The sequence below is a fragment of the Colias philodice genome, chromosome 17, assembly GCF_061535455.1.
Source record: "Colias philodice isolate Cphi_HAF_F1 chromosome 17, ilColPhil1 Martin Lab GWU primary, whole genome shotgun sequence".
In the NCBI taxonomy this organism is placed as follows: Eukaryota; Metazoa; Arthropoda; class Insecta; order Lepidoptera; family Pieridae; genus Colias; species Colias philodice.
The window spans coordinates 4156123-4181640 of record NC_143102.1 but is presented as its reverse complement, the minus strand read 5'-3'; the positions used below and the strand labels follow the sequence as shown (position 1 = coordinate 4181640).

Below are 25518 nucleotides of genomic sequence, written 5' to 3'. Positions count from 1 at the left end.
TCCGGAGAAGAGGTCTTGGATCTTGGCACTAAAATCCAAGTGGAGATGGGTCTCTTTGACGGCGGTGGACAACGTGGTACACATTTAACCCGAGCATATAATTTACTGCTCTCCATTCCACCCTCCAGTGTCGAAGCCGAGAGGGTGTTTTCTTCGGCGAGTTACTTGTGTAACCGCTTAAGAACAAAAATGAATGCCGATACTTTGGACGCTCTAAGCTTTTTGCGCTCATATTATCAAAGTTTAAAATGATTGCTTGATTGATTTGTTGATTGTTAATTTGTAATGCTAATTATTGGTTATGTTTGAGTCTAAAATAAATACGATTTTGTTTTGATTATAAAACTTAACTGAAAGTTATGTAAAATGTAACCAAAGTTCCTATTCTAGTTCTAGTGAAGATAAATATTGATATAGTAGTTGAATGTTAAGTTTTTTTCTGATTACCTATCCAAAGCATCATCAGTATCATCATATCCCTAAGCTAACCTAAGACGCCTAAGACTTACCTATGTTTACTGTGTAAAACGATAATCAATGTGTTTTTTTTATTAAAAAACAATAAAACTAATTACAATACTTGATTTTATTTGAATAGAATTTATGCGGCAATAAATCTAAACCCCAGTATAGCTGCTCATGATTGTGTTGAATTGATATTTCATTATTTTTAATAAATGATTCGAATATCCGAATATTCGAATATTTAGCTCTAGAAGTATTCATTTTATTCGAATAGTAAAATTAAACGAATAGTGCAAACCCTAGAGTTGCACAAACAGGCCGTAAGCAGGTACGGGTATGTCAGTGGAAAAAATGTCAACTGGAGCATAGATGGAGGATCTAGTAAAGGAGAAAGTTTCGTTGATGGGTGCTACCGAATGGGGAAAATTATGCCAAAAGGTAAAAGACATTGAAGCAGAATATACAAAACGTGACCATGTGGTGGATTTGGTCACTGATCAATTTATAATTTTTGTTGATGATGATAGTGACTCAGACGACAATGACGATGACAGATGACTCTGAAGATTCTTCAGATGAAGCGGAACCGAACCCCTAGCACTAGCGCCAGTTTTGCCCCACTTAACCAAGACCCAGTAATCAAACTACATACATAAGTAGATAGTTAGAAGCTAGATAGTTTTATTTATTCTTTGCATCCCAGAACACAGTACCAGAACAATCGATATATTAATGTTCATTATATTACCTTATTTATACTTAAAGTAATTTGGTACATTGCTTTGTCTAGATGGAAGAGTGGATTCTGGAACACTCAAAATTTTAACCAACGATGAAATAAGTCAGTTGATCACAAGTATACACTTTGTCGCAAAGTACTAAAACAGCTATCGATTGGTGTGTACCCTTGGGGGCGCTATGGGCTTAATTTTTTTATGTCTTTGGTCTATAGCGCCCCCAAGGGTACACAGCGACCCAGCTATCGATGTAAGCCATATCAACTTACTTATTTTCTTATTCAACCTGAGTTTTACGTTTGCGTTTAGGTTGTTTTTGCGTCCCTTGATTGATGTCATCTACTCTACTTCCTGGATTGATTTCTTGTACTGTACTATAATCCTCAAAAAATCGACGGAGAATCACTCATTTTTGTTTTTGAAAATACAAAGCACACTCGTAAAAAAACATCAGACAGAATCGAAATAAAATCGAACATGAAAAATACTAAATAAATAAATAAAAATTCTTTATTGACAACAGTTTTACATTTTGAATACTGACAGCGAGATGACAAGAGATATTGACAGGTAGCTAGGGGTGAGTCGTTATAACGATAGCATATAAAAATAGCCGTTAATTTTTCAATCGATCGATTTAGAAAAATCGATTTGAAAAAAGAATCGAAATAAACATGTATTTTTCGGCATTTGAACCGATGACTATTAAATTATGTTAAACTTCTTAAGGAATTATCGGTTTTTGATACAAACTAGAAACTGAACCCCCTTAGATAGTATGCTAAGTATGTATGTGTCGGGTTTTGATTGGACCACTGCTTTTTAATATTTTTTTTAAAGCTGGAAATGTCGGTTTTTGAATAGATTCCTTTCCTGGAGGGTATGTAATTCAACATTTTGCAACGGAAAAAAAATTATGGCATAAATGCGACATATCGGTTTTTGTTACGACGCGAACGCTCCTCAAATGTAAATGTCATAATCGCATACCTACTGCAAGATTTTTGGCACTTACCTTCATTTGCATTTACGTAAAATTATATTAGCGGGGCGCAAAACAAAACACGTTCGTTTCTTAGAGGCGCGTGGGTCGACTGGCGCGAGCCGTTCGTGGCTGCGCGGAGGCCCGAAGCGGGGGCTGAGGACGCTGTTTACGCGTCGGTCTCATGTAGTGTTTCGTGGTGGTGTGGGTGACTCGCATTGCCCGCTGACACCCATTACTCTCCTTTACTGTCCTGTCGCACTCGCACATAACAGTTACTCGTATGATGCGGTCACACAGTACGAGCTATTGCACCTCAGTAACTGACACGGTCAGCTCGCATGCTAGCTCGCACCGTGTAACCTATTGATGATTTGGATCAACTTCTTTCTTCTTATTATACGAAGCTCTAATAACTAATTTAATTGAAAACTTTATTGTTTTTTTTTTAATTTTTCAGATAAGTAATAGTGAAAAATTGTTCGAAATCTTAATTTGCAGATAGGTGGACATAATAAATAAAATTGGATAGTTTCCTGAAATAACTTTATTCTAATTTAACCAAAAAATAATGATTGACATCATAATTTTAAGTATGTAATTGTACGTTTGTACTAAGACTACAATAAACAAATTTCAAAATTCTAAAATAATCAACCAAGAAATAATCATTGACAACGAACATAATTTTTAGTAATTGGAAGTTTGTACTAAAGGCTGATTTACACGTATTAAGTTGCAAAGTCTTAACTAAATTTTAACTAAATTTCAAGCGACTTCATTTTAAGTAACCGTTTACACGTAAACATACTAAATAACTAGTTAAACTCATTTATTCGCTCAAGATGGACGACCACAGCCAAAGCCAAAGTTCCTGTGATGACATTAAAAAGAAGAGGCAAAGGTAAAAATAAAAAAATCAGATGTTTTGCGCGAAGTGACAGTAGTACCCACCTCAACGCTTCGCTTATGAGGCGTGCAATAGCTGTAGGCTACATTAAAAAGTTAGGTAGCAAACAAACTGTGTTTAACCTAAAACAAGAACAGAAGCTTGTGGATTACATTAAGGACATGGAGTCTAGTCTAGACTTTTAATTTTACAATGAAGGGAGATCTTCATATCCATTTGAAAATCCCCATAATATGGTGGTTAAAAACACAATCATTAAATTGAACAGCTACTTCAAGTCATCAATAGACTCTCAAGACCGTAGCCTCAGCAGCAGCCCACGAGTACAAACAGAGAGTACAGAGACAGAAAGCAATGATGAGAACAGTATGTCTATGAAAGATCAGCTCCGCCGTAAGCTACAAAATGACGCAGCTGAATCTTTACAGCTGCGACAGTCCGGAGAAGAGGTCTTGGATCTTGGCACTAAAATCCAAGTGGAGATGGGTCTCTTTGACGGCGGTGGACAACGTGGTACACATTTAACCCGAGCATATAATTTACTGCTCTCCATTCCACCCTCCAGTGTCGAAGCCGAGAGGGTGTTTTCTTCGGCGAGTTACTTGTGTAACCGCTTAAGAAATAAAATGAATGCCGATACTTTGGACGCTCTAAGCTTTTTGCGCTCATATTATCAAAGTTTAAAATGATTGCTTGATTGATTTGTTGATTGTTAATTTGTAATGCTAATTATTGGTTATGTTTGAGTCTAAAATAAATACGATTTTGTTTTGATTATAAAACTTAACTGAATGTTATGTAAAATGTAACCAAAGTTCCTATTCTAGTTCTAGTGAAGATAAATATTGATATAGTAGTTGAATGTTAAGTTTTTTTCTGATTACCTATCCAAAGCATCATCAGTATCATCATATCCCTAAGCTAACCTAAGACGCCTAAGACTTATAGTATGGGAAAATTAATTTATTCAGATCGAATAATTCGTGTAGTTTTGAAAGTTACTACAGTTATTCCTAAAGGTGTCCAGATGAATATACTAAAAGCCCCCGAGGGAGGGACACAAGCCGGCGGCGGGGGAGGGGGGGAAAGGTCTCTTTTTCAAGGTTTTTGCTTGTAACTCGAAATTTTTTTCATAATATCTCTTTAGTGACTTCTACATTAATTATCTACATTAAATTTCCTATAAATTACGTCTCAACATTTTTACTGTACGATCAATACTTTAGGAGATACAGAGTATTAAAGGTAAGAAAAATAAGAAACAACATAGTTTTACAAATTTTAATTATAAAAAGAAATAACATCTTTTTTTGCACGAGTATGCCGACTTATTAGTCAAATTGTGTTTCATCTTCGTCATCTTTATCACTAACATCGATAGGGGGTCCATTAGTACAAGCTCCTAGGCAGCCGTTACAGATAAGACTACACATAATGTCCGCTTTTCGGCAACTGCATTTTCCGGAACATCCACTTTTACATCGGCAAAAAATTGAATTTAACAACGCTTCAGGAGCAGGAGGATCCAAGGTCGTGATTGGTTCTAAGTATCCATCGACTCTTCGCTTCCAACCCCATATTTCAGGAGGCAGTTGGTTCCCAAGCCACTCCTGTACTTGATGGAATACTCTGTAGGCGTGATATTTTGCTGACCCTTTGGTAGGGGGGAGGGAAGAAGTAGTTTCAGTGGGTGTGATACAACCTCAGCTATTTACAGGAAGGGAAAAACATCAATTATCAAGATTTTTGATCAAAAGCCGTCACTAAAGGAAACAGCAACTGTATTTTATGACCCAACGTCAACTCAGGAGGTTATAGCAGAAGCCGGAGAAAAAATGTTTCTTGCAGTATACCGAGCGCCCTGTACTCAGTCTGAGATCAACAGACATCGATTCACAGTTTTTCTGAAATCTTGTACCAAGCCCAAACCGGATCTTTCTTCCCTCCCCCTTACCAAAGGGTCAGCAAAATACAGAGTATTCCATCAAGTACAGGAGTGGCTTGGGAACCAACTGCCTCCTGAAATATGGGGTTGGAAGCGAAGAGTCGATGGATACTTAGAACCAATCACGACCTTGGATCCTCCTGCTCCTGAAGCGTTGTTAAATTCAATTTTTTGCCGATGTAAAAGTGGATGTTCCGGAAAATGCAGTTGCCGAAAAGCGGGCATTATGTGTAGTAGTATCTGTAACGGCTGCCTAGGAGGAGCTTGTACTAATGGACCCCCTATCGATGTTAGTGATAAAGATGACGAAGATGAAACACAATTTGACTAATAAGTCGGCATACTCGTGCAAAAAAGATGTTATTTCTTTTTATAATTAAAATTTGTAAAACTATGTTGTTTCTTATTTTTCTTACCTTTAATACTCTGTATCTCCTAAAGTATTGATCGTACAGTAAAAATGTTGAGACGTAATTTATAGGAAATTTAATGTAGATAATTAATGTAGAAGTCACTAAAGAGATATTATGAAAAAAATTTCGAGTTACAAGCAAAAACCTTGAAAAAGAGACCTTTCCCCCCCTCCCCCGCCGCCGGCTTGTGTCCCTCCCTCGGGGGCTTTTAGTATATTCATCTGGACACCTTTAGGAATAACTGTAGTAACTTTCAAAACTACACGAATTATTCGATCTGATCGACGATTCTGAATCTAATTTGCTGTGGCTATTACCTATGTTTACTGTGTAAAACGATAATCAATGTGTTTTTTTTATTAAAAAACAATAAAACTAATTACAATACTTGATTTTATTTGAATAGAATTTATGCGGCAATAAATCTAAACCCCAGTATAGCTGCTCATGATTGTGTTGAATTGATATTTCATTATTTTTAATAAATGATTCGAATATCCGAATATTCGAATATTTAGCTCTAGAAGTATTCATTTTATTCGAATAGTAAAATTAAACGAATAGTGCAAACCCTGAGTCTAGAATATACGGGCTGACCACACAGGATGTTTTAACATTAGCTTACCAATTGGCAGAGAGAAATAATTTACAGCACCCATTTTCTGAAGCAAAAGGGAAAGCTGGACTTGAATGGCTTCGTGGATTTAGACGTAGACATCCTGACATTACGATGCGTACCCCAGAATCAACGTCTTCTGCGCGAGCGCGAGCTTTTTTAATAAGCCTGTGGTGGACAAAATTTTTTTCGACTTTGAAAAACGTGCAAGAGAAACATTATTTTCCACCCCATCGGATATATAATGTTGACGAGACGAGTTTATGCACTGTCCCAACAAAAAACTCGAAAGTGTTTGCACAAACAGGCCGTAAGCAGGTACGGGTATGTCAGTGGAAAAAATGTCAACTGGAGCATAGATGGAGGATCTAGTAAAGGAGAAAGTTTCGTTGATGGGTGCTACCGAATGGGGAAAATTATGCCAAAAGGTAAAAGACATTGAAGCAGAATATACAAAACGTGACCATGTGGTGGATTTGGTCACTGATCAATTTATAATTTTTGTTGATGATGATAGTGACTCAGACGACAATGACGATGACAGATGACTCTGAAGATTCTTCAGATGAAGCGGAACCGAACCCCTAGCACTAGCGCCAGTTTTGCCCCACTTAACCAAGACCCAGTAATCAAACTACATACATAAGTAGATAGTTAGAAGCTAGATAGTTTTATTTATTCTTTGCATCCCAGAACACAGTACCAGAACAATCGATATATTAATGTTCATTATATTACCTTATTTATACTTAAAGTAATTTGGTACATTGCTTTGTCTAGATGGAAGAGTGGATTCTGGAACACTCAAAATTTTAACCAACGATGAAATAAGTCAGTTGATCACAAGTATACACTTTGTCGCAAAGTACTAAAACAGCTATCGATTGGTGTGTACCCTTGGGGGCGCTATGGGCTTAATTTTTTTATGTCTTTGGTCTATAGCGCCCCCAAGGGTACACAGCGACCCAGCTATCGATGTAAGCCATATCAACTTACTTATTTTCTTATTCAACCTGAGTTTTACGTTTGCGTTTAGGTTGTTTTTGCGTCCCTTGATTGATGTCATCTACTCTACTTCCTGGATTGATTTCTTGTACTGTACTATAATCCTCAAAAAATCGACGGAGAATCACTCATTTTTGTTTTTGAAAATACAAAGCACACTCGTAAAAAAACATCAGACAGAATCGAAATAAAATCGAACATGAAAAATACTAAATAAATAAATAAAAATTCTTTATTGACAACAGTTTTACATTTTGAATACTGACAGCGAGATGACAAGAGATATTGACAGGTAGCTAGGGGTGAGTCGTTATAACGATAGCATATAAAAATAGCCGTTAATTTTTCAATCGATCGATTTAGAAAAATCGATTTGAAAAAAGAATCGAAATAAACATGTATTTTTCGGCATTTGAACCGATGACTATTAAATTATGTTAAACTTCTTAAGGAATTATCGGTTTTTGATACAAACTAGAAACTGAACCCCCTTAGATAGTATGCTAAGTATGTATGTGTCGGGTTTTGATTGGACCACTGCTTTTTAATATTTTTTTTAAAGCTGGAAATGTCGGTTTTTGAATAGATTCCTTTCCTGGAGGGTATGTAATTCAACATTTTGCAACGGAAAAAAAATTATGGCATAAATGCGACATATCGGTTTTTGTTACGACGCGAACGCTCCTCAAATGTAAATGTCATAATCGCATACCTACTGCAAGATTTTTGGCACTTACCTTCATTTGCATTTACGTAAAATTATATTAGCGGGGCGCAAAACAAAACACGTTCGTTTCTTAGAGGCGCGTGGGTCGACTGGCGCGAGCCGTTCGTGGCTGCGCGGAGGCCCGAAGCGGGGGCTGAGGACGCTGTTTACGCGTCGGTCTCATGTAGTGTTTCGTGGTGGTGTAGGTGACTCGCATTGCCCGCTGACACCCATTACTCTCCTTTACTGTCCTGTCGCACTCGCACATAACAGTTACTCGTATGATGCGGTCACACAGTACGAGCTATTGCACCTCAGTAACTGACACGGTCAGCTCGCATGCTAGCTCGCACCGTGTAACCTATTGATGATTTGGATCAACTTCTTTCTTCTTATTATACGAAGCTCTAATAACTAATTTAATTGAAAACTTTATTGTTTTTTTTTTAATTTTTCAGATAAGTAATAGTGAAAAATTGTTCGAAATCTTAATTTGCAGATAGGTGGACATAATAAATAAAATTGGATAGTTTCCTGAAATAACTTTATTCTAATTTAACCAAAAAATAATGATTGACATCATAATTTTAAGTATGTAATTGTACGTTTGTACTAAGACTACAATAAACAAATTTCAAAATTCTAAAATAATCAACCAAGAAATAATCATTGACAACGAACATAATTTTTAGTAATTGGAAGTTTGTACTAAAGGCTGATTTACACGTATTAAGTTGCAAAGTCTTAACTAAATTTTAACTAAATTTCAAGCGACTTCATTTTAAGTAACCGTTTACACGTAAACATACTAAATAACTAGTTAAACTCATTTATTCGCTCAAGATGGACGACCACAGAACAAATACACCCCTAGCGGACGACCAACATCAACAGTGCATTCCAGACGTGATTAAATTTGTAGTAAATGAGGTATTGGATGAAGTAAAAGATGAAATAATCAGAGAAGCGAGAATACCTAAAAGACGGTGGGTAAGAAAATGGATAAGCAGGAGAAATGAATATGGCGCAAGTACAACTTTGTTTCATGAACTAGCAGGAGAAGATAAAAATGAGTATTTCTCTGCACTGCGGAGTCAGAAGAATCATTCAATTACTTGTTATCTAAAGTTGAACATGAGATACAGAAAAGAGATACTGTGATGCGCTCTGCAATGCGTATCGATAAGAAGCGCTCAAACAATTTATAGGTAAATTTCCAGCAACTGAGAGTCATTATAACAGAAATAAATCCAAGCTTATTTATTTATCATGCGAGTTGAGTCAGTCTAAACTGAGAAGAATGTGAACATTGTGGCGCCAATGCAATGGGGGAAGTTTGCGATTGTTTCAAATCCTCTTGCAACTTTTGCAACTTGCAATATGTCAATCATTTTCTGTCTTTGGAAGACCTATAAACTTTTCTTGATATTGACATAGGTATAACGCTACACACTTCTCTGATTATTGTGCAAATTGTTGTATGACCGAGTCTGTAGCTGTAGTAAAGGTCCATGAGTAAACACCCTGACGCAAAATACCTAAAAGAAAAGATAACATACTTATTGGACTGCAATAGTCTGTTTGGTTGATCGATGAATGGTTATACTAAACTTCTTTATTTTTTTCAGCTGATACTTTACAAAAAAGGTGGAAAAGTATCCGTGGTTGCTTCACACGAGAACTGAACCTGCAAAAATCTTTGAAGTCCGGATCGGGTCGTGGAGCACGTAAAAGCGAATATATTTTTTTAAAACTTCTGTTTCGTTGTTGTGCCTGAAGTTGTGGCGAACAATATGAAGTTGGAAATCAATATGAAGACGGGTTATTCATGTTGTCTTTAGTAAAAAAATAAAATTAGAGTCAGAGTCAGAAGTATTGATCACTGATGCAGCAAAAAGCATTAAAAATGAATTCTAAAAAGTTTTTTGACCTAATTCCAAAATAAGAATGTGTTGGGCACATGCAAAAAAAATATCCAAAAACAAGTTGGAAAGTTAGTGGACAAATCACAGCGCAAGCAAATACTATCTGATATAGACGCTTTGCAGTGTTCATCGTCTTCCGATGTCTTCGACCGTGCTTGTGAAAGTTTTTTGGCGAAATGGAGGGATGAAAAAGAATTTATAAAATACTTTGAAAAAGAATTACTGATTATGAATTGCAATTGGTATTTAGGAGTTCTTCCAGGTACTCCAGTAACTAATAATGCACTGGAAGCATTTAATCGAACTATAAAAGACGACTATACCTTACGTGAGCGTCACTCAAGTCCGTTTCTCAACAACCCACCATTACTCTCAAACAATGAACTGAAGCGTATCAATGGGCTAAACTGCCTAAAAGACTACCCGTCAAACACACAACTGACTCAGCGAAATACTACCGCATACCAGCCGGTGATAACATGGAATGCAAAACTTTCAATGAACACTGGAGAAGCTTCGATGATTTTAAAGATCAGTTTTTCAGTGAATGGGAAGTAATGTTACCCATCAACAGCGAAGATTGGTTATCCGGTAGGTTTAACTGTCCTACATTCCTAAAACAGTATACCTGCAAACATCTATTGGGACTAACATTCAGGCTGAAGTACGTGCAACCACCTCCTGAATCCAGAAATTTCCCTATTGGAGAGAAGAGAAAGAGGGCGGCCAGGTAAATCCAAAAAAGCTTTGTTGATTCAGTGATTATGATTTTTCTTATTTTAAATTATACTCGTAAGAACTAATATATGTTTTAGACTAATAAAACATATTTTGATTTGATTTTAATACATTAAGGGTGACATATGATGAGTGGCAGGCGAAGCAGGCCGCGCAGCCGCAGTGCAGCCGGCATAGCGCATAGCTGGGCAGTTACTGTACACATCTGAGCTGCACGTTCCTGCGCTGCAGCATACGCATCTCAAAGACGTTCCATGCTTTAAAAAATCTGCTCTAATCTGCGCTGCGCGGCCTGATGCGCCCACCTTTCAACATACGCCTACACGTTTGTTTGAAAATATGGTAGATAAATCGAACTGGAGCTATTTTTCTAGAAACATGAAGCTTTACTTGTGAAGAATGCAAAACTTTCATAGCTATTCAGATGATAATGTCTTGTATAAACTACCCAACGCTCAGGATGTACTGGTCAAATAATAACAAATAATATAAATAACACTAATAAACCTACTTATATATTTCTAAATACATACATAAATTAGATAAAATAACACCCAGACACAGAACAAATGATCATGCTCATCACACAAAGATTTGTCTTGGGTGGGAATCGAACCCACAACCTCCAGTTTAGCAGTCAGGGTCAGGGTCACTAACATATAAATGTTTTATTTCAGAAACCAAATATACGGAGTCTGCGCCACCTCTCATACGGGAGCAGCTGCAAGAAAGCAGAAGAAAATTGAAAACCCTGCAGACAGAACTCCAACGACTACGCAAAAGGAGCCACAACTTCAAAACAAACTTGCTAGCGCTTCGAAAATGATCATGGACCGAGCTCTAGAAAAAGTGACAGCAAATATGACACTTGCTGCCAAAATTTTTACTAAATTGCAATGTAGGGAAAGCTACAAAAAATCGAAAGGGAGAAGATTTACATTGAAGGAGAAAGTATTATCACTTTCAATGTATAAAAGAAGCCCTAAGTGCTATACATTGCTAGCTTCATATTTTTGTTTACCCTCGGCAAAAGCCTTGAAAAGATTACTGGCAAAAGTGGAGATAGAAAGTGGAATGAACAAAGCAGTATTTTTAAAAATGAAGGAAACAGTGAAAGCCTTGTCTCCCCAAGATCGACTATGCTGTCTAATATTCGACGAGATGTCGATAACACCCCAAATCCAATACGACGCGGCCAAAGACAAACTAAAAGGTTTTGCTTGGGGCAGCAAAACCTTTGCTGATCATGTCCTAGTATACTTGGTCAAGGGTATTAGAAAAAATTTTAAACAGCCAGTGGCATATTACTTTACCAGTTGTTTAAAGAAAAGTAATTTAAAGGAAATAACCCTGAATATTATCAGGTATGTTCAGAGGACAGGTTTAAATGTTTTGTGTACAGTTTGTGACCAAAGCGCCACAAATGTAGCTGCAATCAATGAAATGATTGAAGAAACAAAAAGAAAATACTTCCAGCAAAACAAAGAGTGGCGACACAGTATAATAGAAGTAAGTGGCAAACAAATAGTTCCGTTGTTTGATGTTCCCCATCTGATTAAAGGCGTAAGAAATAATCTTTTGACTAAAGACATGAAGTATTTTGATTTTGAGGAACAAGTGGAGAAAATCATTAAATGGCAATATTATCAACAAGTTTACGAAGCGGATCAAAGTTAAGGCGAATTGAAACTCCTTCAAAAATTGACAGACGAGCATGTATACACAGAGAAAATGAAGAAAATGAAGGTGAAAACAGCTGCGCAAATCTTCAGCCACAGCGTCGCTGTGGCAGCTGAACACCTCACGGGAAGAGGCGTGTGTCCGGTGGAATGTCGACAAATTATAAAATTCACGAAAATTATGGACAATCTTTTTGACTCGTTAAATACAAGTACATTTTATCCCAACAATGGCAAAATATATAAAAGTTGTGTTAGAAAGAATTCACCTCATCATCAATTATGGACAGAAGCCTTGCGAATTCTAAAATCTATAAAATTTCTAAAAAGTAAAAAAGATAATAAAGATCAAATCTACTATATTGATTGTACAGTACCATCAATAAGTAATTTTATCCGTACCATTGAAGGTATACAATATTTGTGGAAAATACTATCCGGAAAATATGCATTTGATGCCATGCTTACACGGAATTTTAATCAGGACCCATTAGAAAACTTCTTTGGGAACATAAGAAGTTATGGTGTACGCAATACGGCACCCAATACTATTCACTTTGAGGGTGCCTATAAATCATTACTTTTAAATAATTTTAACACACCACACCACACTCGGTCAATAGTAATTGCGAAAATGATGACAATAATGTGTTACATTCATTAGACTTCTTTTTAAAAGAACAATCTAATTTTCCCAATGATGAGGCACTACTTTTTCAGTCTGCGAGTAATGAGAGTGAAGAAATTGTAGTGCCTCAAATAAATATTGACTGTGATCCAAAAGATGTGGGACAGGCAAATTATGTATGTGGATGGGTCCTCAGTAAATGTTTGAAAAATATAAGCAAAGATTGTAAGATCTGTAAAAAAGACATGGTCGGTGATAAAAATACAGCTTCAAATGCATACATTAGATCTAAGGAATACAAAATAAGTAGCCACTGTCTTGTGTATCCTTCAAAAGGTATGGAAAAAGGTTTCATTCAATTGCAAGAAATAGTAACGGGTATTCTCAAAGAAAATGTTCCAAAAAGCAAAATAAAGGATAAAATTTACATGCTTGCTGATATAATGGTAGAATACCCGTTTACTTGTAATTATGATGAAGATCAATTAAAAAAATATTTTAATAACACGGTAGCTAATGTTTTAATATATAGTTGGTGCCGTACAATCAATAGGATATTATCAGGCAAAATCAAATATGATGGTGAGGATGAAATCAAACTGGCAGCACAAGCATATTATGTAAAGCATAATAAATTTAATAAATGTAATAAATAAAATATCGAACTTGTTTTTTTTCATCACCTAAAATTATTTCTTGCTAAGAACGGCTACTGTCTAATTATCTAGCTGAACCTTTCCACCAGTAGCAATGGTTATGCTAGATATTTAACAGTAAATACTACAAATAGAGAGGTTTTGTATGTTGTTTAATATACGAAACCTCTTTACTTTGGATTGGACTCTTTACCTGGATTTTTTAATAAAGTTTTATGGTCAGATGAATCAAGATTTGAGCGATCTGGAATATTCAATATTCATAATTACCACACGTGGGCGATGGAAAATCCACACGCTGTGAGAGCTTCAACGTTTCAACATCGTTTTAGCGTTAACTTGTGGTCTGGTGTCCTCAATGGCGAACTAATTGGTCCGTTTGAATTGCCGACTAGACTTGATGGAGCAACCTACAGAAACTTCTTGGAAAATGAACTTCCATTGTTGCTGCAAGATGTGAATCTCGAACTTAGACGCACTATGGTGTTTCAAAATGACGGCGCACCGTGTCACTACGCAACACAAGTCCGAAATTATTTAAATGAAGCATACCCCAACAGATGGATATGACGCAGTGGACCAATTAGATGGCCTCCACGCTCACCTGACCTCAACCCCATCGATTTTTTCATTTGGGGCTATTACAAGGAAATAGCATACGCCCGAGAATGTTCGAGTGAACAAGAGCTGAGGCAGAAGATTACAGAAGCCAAACGTGTTGTCAAGGAGAACAGAGAAGCATTTAGACGATTGAAACACAATTTCTTACGAAGGTGTAGAATGTGTATTGCTGCTGGAGGTGGCCACTTTGAAAATCTATTGTAAATTTAAAAAATATTAAATTATTTTTACATTATGATCTACTTCTTACTTAAAACTTTCCTTATCCAACCAACACGATAGGTTTTCAGCATTCTCTAATCATTAAATTTGCCGTAGGAATGATAAATTTCTTTTTAATCAGTTGGCTAATTTTAACGCAAAATGACGATGGACATGAACTGACAACTAAAAGAACTGTTAAATCAACAAAAAAAAAGTACTATTGCAGATCTAATAAAACTATTTGAGGAATCTTTAAAATTATTTAAAATTCACAATTTTAATATGTGGTACCAAACAAAAAGCTATAAAACCTGTATTGAAAATTTAGATGATCATGAAATTGCTGTGCATTGTGACTTTTCAGAAAACTTTGAGTGTAAAATGGCAGAAGAAGTGCAAGCAATGCATTTTGGTGCCTCTAAAGTGCAAGTCACATTACATAGGTCATTCGGGGTAAGAGAACGTGGCGGGTAAAAGTTCGCAGTGGCGCGATCTCCGACGGCGGAGGAAAGGACTGAGGTGTATGTTCAAAAAACTAGATTTAGCGGTTTAAGTCGCCGCATCGAACCCACGTGCCGCTTACGCGTTAAATTAATACTCGTTTCGACAGGCCGTCGAACACGTGTGCTGCAATAAATTCGTTCGATAATTTAGCAAGGAAAAAATGTGGTGAAGTTAAACCGTTAACGTTTTGCAAGTAAGTTTACTTTATTTGTATTGGACATTAACTGTAGTTCTTACTTCTTATGTAGATTATCATACATATTTTTAAAAAGTAATGAATTTGTGTGTTATTTCTGATCATTTATTACCTACATTTGTCGACTGGGGTAAGAGTGCGAGTTAAAAAGTACGCACGCGTACTTTTACCCACGTTGCGAACTTATACCCCAAAACTTGGGAAAATACCACTAAAATTTGTTTAATAATATTTTATTCGGGCATCTATCAGAATGTCTAAAATTAAAATACCAAACGATAAATAACCTACGGTCAAAATACCTAAAATCGAAATACCTAATAATTTTTTGTATTCTGAATATAGGAATGGATGACATCTAATAATTTGACAATGAACACAAGTAAAACAAAAATCATTAATTTTAGAAATTATGGCAATCAACCTAGACATCATCTGGGGGCACGGTAGTGCCCCCGCCAAGACGAGCCAAGCGAGGCGCACGGGCACTACCTACCTTTTCTCGAAGCGCTTCGACGTTTTTTTTGAACCCTCATAACTTGTATACGAGCTTTGTGTGATACTGGGCCACTAGAGAGCTGTAGACCTCTCTTTAAAAAACTTAACTTTATGACCCTATTTTCGCTATATATTTTTCAAATTGGTATTTTCGTTAAAAGTACCGCATTATTTTTTAAAAGCGAATGAATGTAGTCTTTTTCCGTCCCGAGATAAAGATAAACTAATGTTGCCGATGTGCAAAACTGCTTTATATCGCAAAAGCTGTCATTTTATGATTATTAAAATTTATAATGCCATATCAAAATCAATACGTGAATTACCTATTGCATTGTTTAATAAAAAACTTAAGAAATGGCTTATTGACGGAACATTTTATAATTTAAATGAGTTTTTCTCTACCCAGACATGAGTATTATTATTATCGGTTTATTATTATGTATTTGTTATTTTTTTTAACGCTGATATATTTATACTGTGACATTAGAATAATTTAGACATAATTTTATTAGGTATTTAATCGAATTGGGACTACTACAATGTATTTAATTAACTTAAATTAATTTCGTAAATGTATCAATAAGTAATATACTATAATATTGCATGCCAGTTCACATGGCGAACACTGTTACGCAATTATTTGTAATACAAAAACATCTAATGTACGTGTTCAAGCAATTAATAAATGAATTTGAATTTAGGTGAAATAATCATTAGGTATTTAGATTTTAGCTATTTTAAACGAAGGTAATGTAACGTTAGGTGTTTTAATTTTAGGTAGGTATTTCAATAATAAGACAGTTAAAACTTTCTGTATTTTGAACGATAGGTGAAACATTCATAGGTGTTTTTAATATTTATTCATATTTTCTCTTTCAGAATAAAAAATGCCGAGGAATTATATAAGAAAGGCACTCAACGGGCCCTCATCTCAGAAAAACAAATAGAAAAAGCCAAAAAACAAGAAAGACACATCTAACGACGTGCCAACTTCTTTGGGTCGTTTTAAACCAACATTTTCCAAAGATGAAGAGGCACAATTTGCTGTTCATTGCCAAGATATGGACAATAGATTCTTTGGCATTACAATTAATGATTTAAGACGGTTAGCATATGATTACATATGATTTTGCAACAGCAAATAGAATAGAAAACCGCTTCGACGAGTCCTGTAAAATGGCGGGTCGAGATTGGGTGAATGAAACCTTTAGTAAAATCGGCAAAAAGGAAGAAAAATTGTCGAAAATCGAAGCAATCTGTTGACGTTCGTCCAAGCATATCAACCGATGATACCACAAATGCAAAAGCCTATACATTGAGAACAGCCCATCGCGCAAAGAAGTCGGCTTATTTAGATTAATAAAAAACCAAGTATGCCATTGAAATAACAGGATGCTGATTCATCCACTTCTCACATTCAATCATTGAATCCTGACAGAGGTATAACCCAATTTTAGGTTGCTAGTCTCTTCGCCGTTGCCACAATAGGTAATGCCGAGTCTGGGTTTAGAGCAACAGGTATATTTCCCTTCGCAGATGATCTGTTTGACGAAACTGAGTTTGCGCCCTCTTCTGTAACAGATCAAAATGAGCCCACGACATCAAATGACAACGTAATTACTTAAAGAGCTCAAGATATGATAAGGGAACCAACCAAGACATAGACCAAGTAGTTATTTCGGGTGCTACAGCTGAAATGACCAAAGAAGTTTCGTTACCCGCAAGTCCATCTATATTTACTATCTGTGATGAAATTGGAAACCTGACTGATTCTGATGCTACTTTTATGGATAGTGACTTTGATGATACCGCTGCAATCGACAAAGAAAACAAAATAAATAAAGACTTAGCTGAAAAAGCTTCAGATAAACAATTAATGATCTTACCACACGATAACTTAATTTGTCCAAATGTAAAAACGGATGACTCTGCAGAAAACAAGAAAATCATGCAAAATTTTCATGGATCTAAATCAGCTCATTCATCACAAATTAATGAAAAACAAGTTGCAACGGTAAAACGATGTCATCAAGATTTTATTTTTATAATTATTTTTGCAAGACTTAGAAGTATAGGTACTTTGTTTTTTTTAATTTGTTCAAATATATTTTTTTTAATTTTGTTTTCTACACTTCTACACTAATATTATAAAGAGGAAAACTTTGTTTGTTTGTTTGTTTGATTGTAATGAATAGGCTCATAAACTACTGGACCGATTTTAAAAATTCTTTCACCATTCGAAAGCTACATTATCAACGAGTAACATAGGCTAGGTTTTGTCCCGGAAATCCCACGGGAACGGGAACTATGCGGGTTTTTCTTTGAAAACGCGGGCGAAGCCGCAGGCGGAAAGCTAGTCTTTCATAATTTTGTAACCAAGACTGTTAAAGCATTCACTGATAATTATATTCAATTTGTAAGTCTTTGCGCACAGATTTTGTTCGTCGTGTCTCCTCTATACGTAGTATTAATAGCTCAATGTTTTAAGGTGTATTTTGAACATATTTTTGTGCTCTGTCACACCCCGGACACTCCATACAAAATTATCGTTTTGACAGTCACACTGTAGAGACTGCAAATGTGTGTGTTAACGCTTTATGGTTGGCACATTTTTGACTAGCGTAAAAAAAATTTCGCGTTTTTCTGATGAAATACATCCGTAAACAGCACAATATCTAACCATTTTCTACGAAAATCGATAATCACAAATCCAAAATAATAAAATTACTTTAAGTCAATTTGATTAATGTTGTCAATCTTCGTTGCGTATCGTCCCTGTAGAAAAATATGGGCCATTTTTAGACTGATCGTGCGGGGGAGGTAAGTGTTTAATTTTGGCGGGAGGCGGAGAGTGTCCGTTCTGTAGCGTTTAGCTACTATTATGTATTCTGTAGCTCTTTTTTATGTGTTTACATAATATATTTGTCTTTGGACTTTTTAGTGATTGTAGCAGAACCATGCCACGAAAATAGAAAAGAAAGAAAGGAGTTCGAGCTCGAGTATGTTCTTGGACTACAGAACAATTGCAGTCATGGGGATAAACAAAATATCCCGACAGTTTGGGATTCCATCAAGAACATTGCGAAGACGTTATGCTGCTAAAAATACAACGAAGCAGACACTGGGTATTTTAAGATTTTAAAAACTTTTATTGAACTAATTACTGTAAGTTGCCAATACCTAGATTTATTAACGTAGTTTTTTTTTGTAGGAAAACATTAAGCACATTCTAAAGCTTGGCGATGCAGGATTTCCCCCAAATAGTCAATCCATACGTATGTTAGCTTACCAATTTGCTGAAAAGCTAGAGCTGAAACATAATTTTGACCATGAAAACAAAATGGCTGGAGCTGCATGGTTCAAAAATTTTATTGAAATTGATATTATTGAATGAAATCCAAAGCTTTCTTTTAGACTAGAGCTACGCACGCTAGCACGGCTAGAGCCAAGTGCTTGAGTAGAAGAAGTAAATAACTTCTATGATATTTTGATTATGATGTCTTGACCGAAAATGGTCTATTGGACAAACCGGAAAGATTATACAATATGGATGAATCTGGAATCCAATTGAATAATAAACCCAGAAAAGTCATAGAAAAAAAGGTGCCAAAGTCGTCAATTCAGTTCAGTCACATCTGCCAAGAAAGGTGAAACAATGACAATCGTTGGATGTTGTAATGCAATTGGTAATTTTCTTCCACCAGTTTTTATAATAAAAGATAATAAAAAACCTGAATTTCAAGATGGATTTCCAATGGGCTCAAAAGTATATTATATGAATAAAAAATCGGCATATATATAAATGCTTCGTATTTCAATAAATGGCTAACAGAACATTTTATCCCTCTGAAGCCGCACGGGAAAGTTCTGCTTATTTTAGACGGTCACTCATCACACTCAAGTGCACCAAATAGCAGCAAGCGGCTGCAGATAACGACATAATTTTATTGTGTTTGCCTAGTCACACAACTTCAGCTTTACAACCTTTAGACATATCAGTATTTGGGCCATTGAAAACCTACTTTAACCAAGAAATAAAAAGATCAGATGTCTCAACGCAGGAAAGCTTATATGCAATGCTTGGATTCGCGCTGCCACTCCTGCAAATGCTTTTGCTGGCTTTAGAGGTAGCGGTATTTATCCAGTTGACCGAAATGCTTTGCCAGATGCTACATTCCTGATATCAGATACTGCACTGGATAGAGAAAATCCTGGCACTTCTCGTGCACCTCATCAAGTTGATCGAACGTCAAAAACCCAGGCTCAAACGTCTTATTCGTTAGATTGCCAACCAGGGCTTGTCAATATCTCGGAAAATACTGTATCTCAAGCTCATGATTTATTTTGGTCTTGTTTCGAAGAAGCTGCTGATAACGAAGCGGCAACCAGCAGAGCTCAACCAAAAAATTCTGCAGCTTCTGAATTAGATCATTACTTAAGCACGGCTAGGGCTGCAAGAAATATCGATCCGTACAAATGGTGGGGATTTAACAGAAGGCATTACCCCATATTAAGTAAGGTGTCGGCAAAGTATCTCTCCACACCAGCAAGCTCCATATACAGTGAGCGGCTATTTTCAGAAGCAGGGCTAGTTTACGAAAAAAAAAGCCGTTTAAATGCTGCTCGCACATAAAAGTTAACTTTTCTGCATCATAATCTGCCTATACTAAAATATGAATATTAAAAATTGTGTCCCAATAAATGATTATAAAACTTACAATTTTTTTGGATTCAATATGTAAAGTATCAGAACTGGCTACATGAAACCTGTACACTTTTCAAAAATTATTCCTCAAGATAGTAAAAAGTTGTAACGTTTAGAGGTCTCAAACAAGTGTCTAAAGTCACATCTGGAGAACGTGGGCAGCTTGTTTCTGTATGTGGAGCTATAAATGCTATTGGTAACCACCTGCCACCATTTATTATATTCCCACGTAAAAATTGGCAGCAACGAATGATAGATGGTGGCCCACCGGGTACTGAAGGAGCTCCACATCCAAGTGGATGGATGACAGGGCCAAATTTCCAACTTTTCCTGAAATTTTTCCAAGCAAGCAATAAGCAGTTAAGATGCACCAAGGACAGTCCTTGTCTTATTATATTTGATAACCATGAGTCACAAATTACTATTGACTCTATAAACTACTGCAAAGATAATGGTATCCATCTTTTAAATATACCACCACATACCTCTCAAAAATTACAACCTTTGGATCGAATTGTATTGGGAGCGTTGAAGTCATACTACAATACTGCATGCGATAATTGGATGGTCAGTCATCCAGGGCGGCCGTTAACCATATATGATTTGGCTGGATGTCTAGGCAGTGCTTACCCCAATGCAATGACTCCTAGAAATATTCAGAAAAGTTTCTCAGTTACTGGAATTTTTCCATTCAACCCTGATATATTCACAGATGACGAATATTAAAGCTCCTACGTTACTTATAGAGAAATTGTGCAAACAGAAACAGAAAATATTATGACCGCACCATCTGTGTCACCGTCTATTTTACTTGATCAATCTTTAACGGCTGAAAATACTGCGCCTGCTTCCCCTGCCCTCATGTTAAATACAGAAAATGATGCGCCAGTTGCACCAGTGCCAATTCCAGATGACGATGTGACTCCCAATATTTCTGATAATGAAAAGGAAAATGAATCTGCAAAATCTCCCCCAAAGTTGCTTTCCTTATGTATGGCCAGTAATAGAGATACCCTTACGAGTTCCTTCAATAATAGACCAACTGCAGCTGGTTCTTCACAAATTAGAAATAACGACAGCCCTTACGATCCAAAATTCTGCTATGGGGCAGGGCTGCAGATATAAAAACTATATAAGTACATATATATTACAGAAAAGAGCCATACGCTCTATATATAATTTACGTGCTAGGGACTCACTAAGAGATCTCTTTAAGAATACTGGTATCCTCACTGTTCGGAATCGGTGGTATATGTTAAAAATATGTATTGACGTTTCAAAAGTGCTTCTCGAAGAAGTCTAATTGAATAAATAAATGTTAGAGTTTGAGTTTGAGTTAAAGAAGAGGCCACTTATGATGGGTTTTGGGGTTTTATGAGTCGTCATAAAGAGTTATCGCTAAGAAAACCAGAGGCTACAAGTCTATCACGAGCTACCAGCTTTAATAGGCACAATGTTGGTGCATTTTTTGGAAATTTAGGAAGCCTAATGGACAGATTCCAGTTTCCACATCAAATATATAACGTTGACGAGACCGGTATAACCACGGTCCATAAACCGAAAAAAATTGTAGCCTGCCGCGGCTTAAAACAAGTGTTCAAAGTTACATCCGCCGAAAGAGGAGAACTTGTCACGGTTTGCTCCACAATTAATAATGGCATTAAACGGAACGGAAATGGAACCATTTGACACCTTTTTTGCCCAGAAAAAACTGACGAGCTAGAATGCTAGATAATGCTCCTCCAGGCACCAGTGGTGTTAGAAATCCCAGCGGCTGGATGACTGTTGCTACCTTTGTGGAATTTATGAAACATTTTCAGAAACATGTTTGATCTTCCAAGGAGACCATGCCTCATTATATTTGACAATCACGAGAGTCATATAAGCGTGGATTCCATTCAATACGCTAAGGACTATAAATCTTATATATAAAAATGAATCGCAAAATGTGTTGGTAAGCGCATAACTCGAGAACGGCTGAACCGATTTCGATAATTCTTTTTTTATTATATTCCTTGAAGTACGAGGATGGTTTTTATGTAGAGAAAACGAAAATATGTACCACGGGCGAAGCCGGGGCGGACCGCTAGTAAGGAATATAAATGTTAGTTGCACTGAATTTAAAGATGCCATCTCAGGCAATAAGTAGTCAGTCAGGTCGAGTTCTAAATATACAGGGTTAGTTTTCAATGACCGGCCAAATTTTCAGAAATGGTTCAGAATCGATAACATTTTCGATCGAATGAAAAAAAAACGTTTTTTTTTTAATTAGATTTCATTCCTGTCCACCACTAAAAAGCGAACGTGTGGACATTACAAAAGCACAATTCAGTCCAACAACCTAGATAGGTAGAAGTTAGCACACACATAAATTTCGCGATGCGCGCACGCACACAAGTGCATTGATTCTCAATAAGCTTATCGCGTGTTTACGATTTAAGAAATTTATAAGACATTTTCAAATGAATGCTATTATTATTTTTTTATTTATTCGACAATAATATTTCAAATGTACCTTTGGTTTAATATCTAGATATTAATTTTAAATTTTGGCTGGTCATTGAAAACTAACCCTGTATAAAAAACGTTAAAAAGTTAAAACTTGTCCGGTTTTTTTCTTTGAACATATCTGGCATCTCTACGTACAAACCCAAAACCAATAGAAATAATATCAATGAAGAAAACATTGAAGATGAAATACGTGAAATTTTGTTGAAGACTTTATCTATACGCAAAGAGCCGACAAATACGGCATCAAAACTGCAACCCTACAACATCGCATAGAAAAGGCCAGAAAATCATTTGAAGCTACCAGAACATTACCTACAAATGAAGCATCCTCTTCATTACAAGCAGAATCTTCTTAATCACAAGCAGGTCCATCTTCACCACAAATGGCACCAACTATGGAGATGGCACAAATAGCATCATCTTCATCACACACTACTACTGCAGCTTTATCATCACACACTGCTACAGCTACTTCATCGAACATCTATAAAAATAAAAAAAATTGGTTGTTTGTAAAGTAGGTTTACGATCGAGATGTTTACGTGATAACGTCTTATTGGTGGCAGCGCTCGAGATGAGACGGGAGATCGGTCCGTCCCTCTCACGTAATACCTGCGATCGCGCTCGTGAGGTTTTGGTGTGACACAAGTTTCTGAACATGTCACCCGACTAAAACAATTTTAAAAACGTTATCACGTTAAAAATAAAATAAAAATAATTTATTGATAAATTTGTGGGTTAGGTACAAACATGTAACATTTGGACCCCAAACTAGGACAGCCTGTATTTTGGGGTTCACCTTCCTTAATGACACAATAATAACAAAACTATAGCATTATATTAACTTCAATAATGATTTAGGTAATTTAGCTATTTTTTATACAAAATTATACAAAATAAAATTTAAATTATATCTACATTTTAACTCAAGTTTAGTAGATATACTCATATGTTGTGCGTGCGTGTTTGAATGAGTGTGCGTGTTTGTATGCATGTGTGATCGTGTGTGTATTTATGAGTGTGCGTGTGTGTGTGTGTGAATGTATGTGTGAATGAGTGTGTAAGCGCGTGAGTGGATGTAGTGGCCATAGTGGTTGCGTTTGCTAAATTTTTATTTGAACTATGTATTGTCCAGTGTCCGAATAATTCTGGGTCAGCAACCACTCTATGGTTCCAAGTATACCGTTGCACAAGTTTTTACAACCGAACAAGAAAAGGCATTGACTCAATATTTATTGAATTGCAGTAAAATACACTACGGCCTTACATTGAAACAGTACGCAGAATCCTCAGGGTGTAATTATCCAAAATCCTGAAAAAAAAAAACAAATGCGCTGGGAAAGATTGGGCAGCTGGATTCAGGAAGAGAAACTCAGCAAACACAAGCGAAGCAAGAAGCTTTGCTTTCAATAGAGCTGCTGTAGCTCAATTTCATAATAATTACGAACGTATAATGAGACAATTTTACACCTGATCGAATAATAAACTTAGACGAAACAGGCATAAGCACAGTCCTTTCCACTCCTAAAGTTATTGCTGGAAGAAAACAAAGACAAGTAAGACAAATAGTTTCTGCAGAACGCGATAGTTACTTTCTGTGGTATTATTACTGCAACTGGTTCTTCTCTTCCTCCAGCTTATGTCTTTCCAAGAGTTCACTACAAAAATCACTTCCTCAGTGGTGCACCTGATAGAAGTCTAGGGTTGGCAAACAGAAGCGGCTGGATGACACCAGAATCGTTTATAAGAGTTTTGAAACACATTCAACGCCTTACTTCGAGCAATAAGGATTACGGATAACCCAATTCTAATCATTTGTGACAATCACGAATTTCAATAGAAGCTGTTAACTACTGTCGTGACAACGGTATTGTATATTTGAGTCTGTCACACATGTCCCACAAATTGCAACCGCTCGATGTCAGTTTGTTCAGACCCTTCAAAGGCAAATTGAAAATAGCTTTCAACGACTGGCACATTCAAAATGTTGGAAAAACTTTGACCATATTATACAAAATTGCTGAACTGTCAAAATTAGCATATTTGGAATCATTTACACCAAAGAATATCATAGGTGGTTTTTCCAAACCTGGAATATGGCCAATCAATAAACTGGTATTTGGCAACGCCGACTTTGCACCGATAGACATTTTCAGCACAGGTTAACACGATTTGACACTCGACGACACTCACAACTGTTTTCCTTTCAATAGTATCAAAGTTCTGTTCTTAAGATGAGAAGCCGTTTTAATTATTTCTGGCCACCATCTTCTTTCTACCTTTGCTACTGATAAAAGACATTTACCCATATTCATTAATGTACAATTGTATCTCTCTGCTGTTCCATTTATTTGATGAACATATTCTGGACAGGGTTTTATTATAATTCCTTTCTCTTTTGCGAACTGAAAATCTCTTGCATTCATGCATTCCTTCCCATTATCACATCGCAGTTCCTTTATCATTTTTCCTATCAAGTTATGTACCTCATTTACATATTGCACCAAGTAGTCAAAAAATATTTTTCTCCATTATGGATATAATGCTGCGAGAATTAGGAGTCACTTTACGTGATATTCTAAATATAAACCAGGAAACTCCTGAAGGTGAGCCCCCTGTAAAATTGCAAAAACAAGCAAGATGTGCACAATGCCCAAGAAAAAGGGACAAAAAAGTAAAAACTTTTTGCACAAAATGTCTTCAGCCCGCTTGCACTGAACACCGTAAGGATGTTTGCTTGAACTGCATTTAACCCAAAAAAAAAACAAATTAAGGTTGCCATAATTAATAATTTTTTCATGTCATTAATAATTGTATAAGTGATTGATCTCATAATAAATAACTTTCGTTTTCTTACAAATTGCTGTTTTATTT

At 36.2% G+C, this 25518-nt stretch overlaps 1 long non-coding RNA gene and 2 pseudogenes across 1 annotated transcript in view; 2 read left to right on the top strand and 1 right to left on the bottom strand.

The window, feature by feature from the left end:
* Positions 1-25518, bottom strand: part of LOC149481007 (uncharacterized) — a 43506-nt gene that overhangs the window by 7474 nt on the left and 10514 nt on the right. Inside the window, exon 2 of the long non-coding RNA XR_016316970.1 lies at positions 22957-23128. This is a non-coding gene — a long non-coding RNA (uncharacterized LOC149481007). The remainder of the gene's footprint in view (positions 1-22956; positions 23129-25518) is intronic.
* Positions 9598-10466, top strand: LOC149481011 (uncharacterized; annotated as a pseudogene).
* On the top strand, positions 11541-19609 carry LOC149481010 (uncharacterized; annotated as a pseudogene).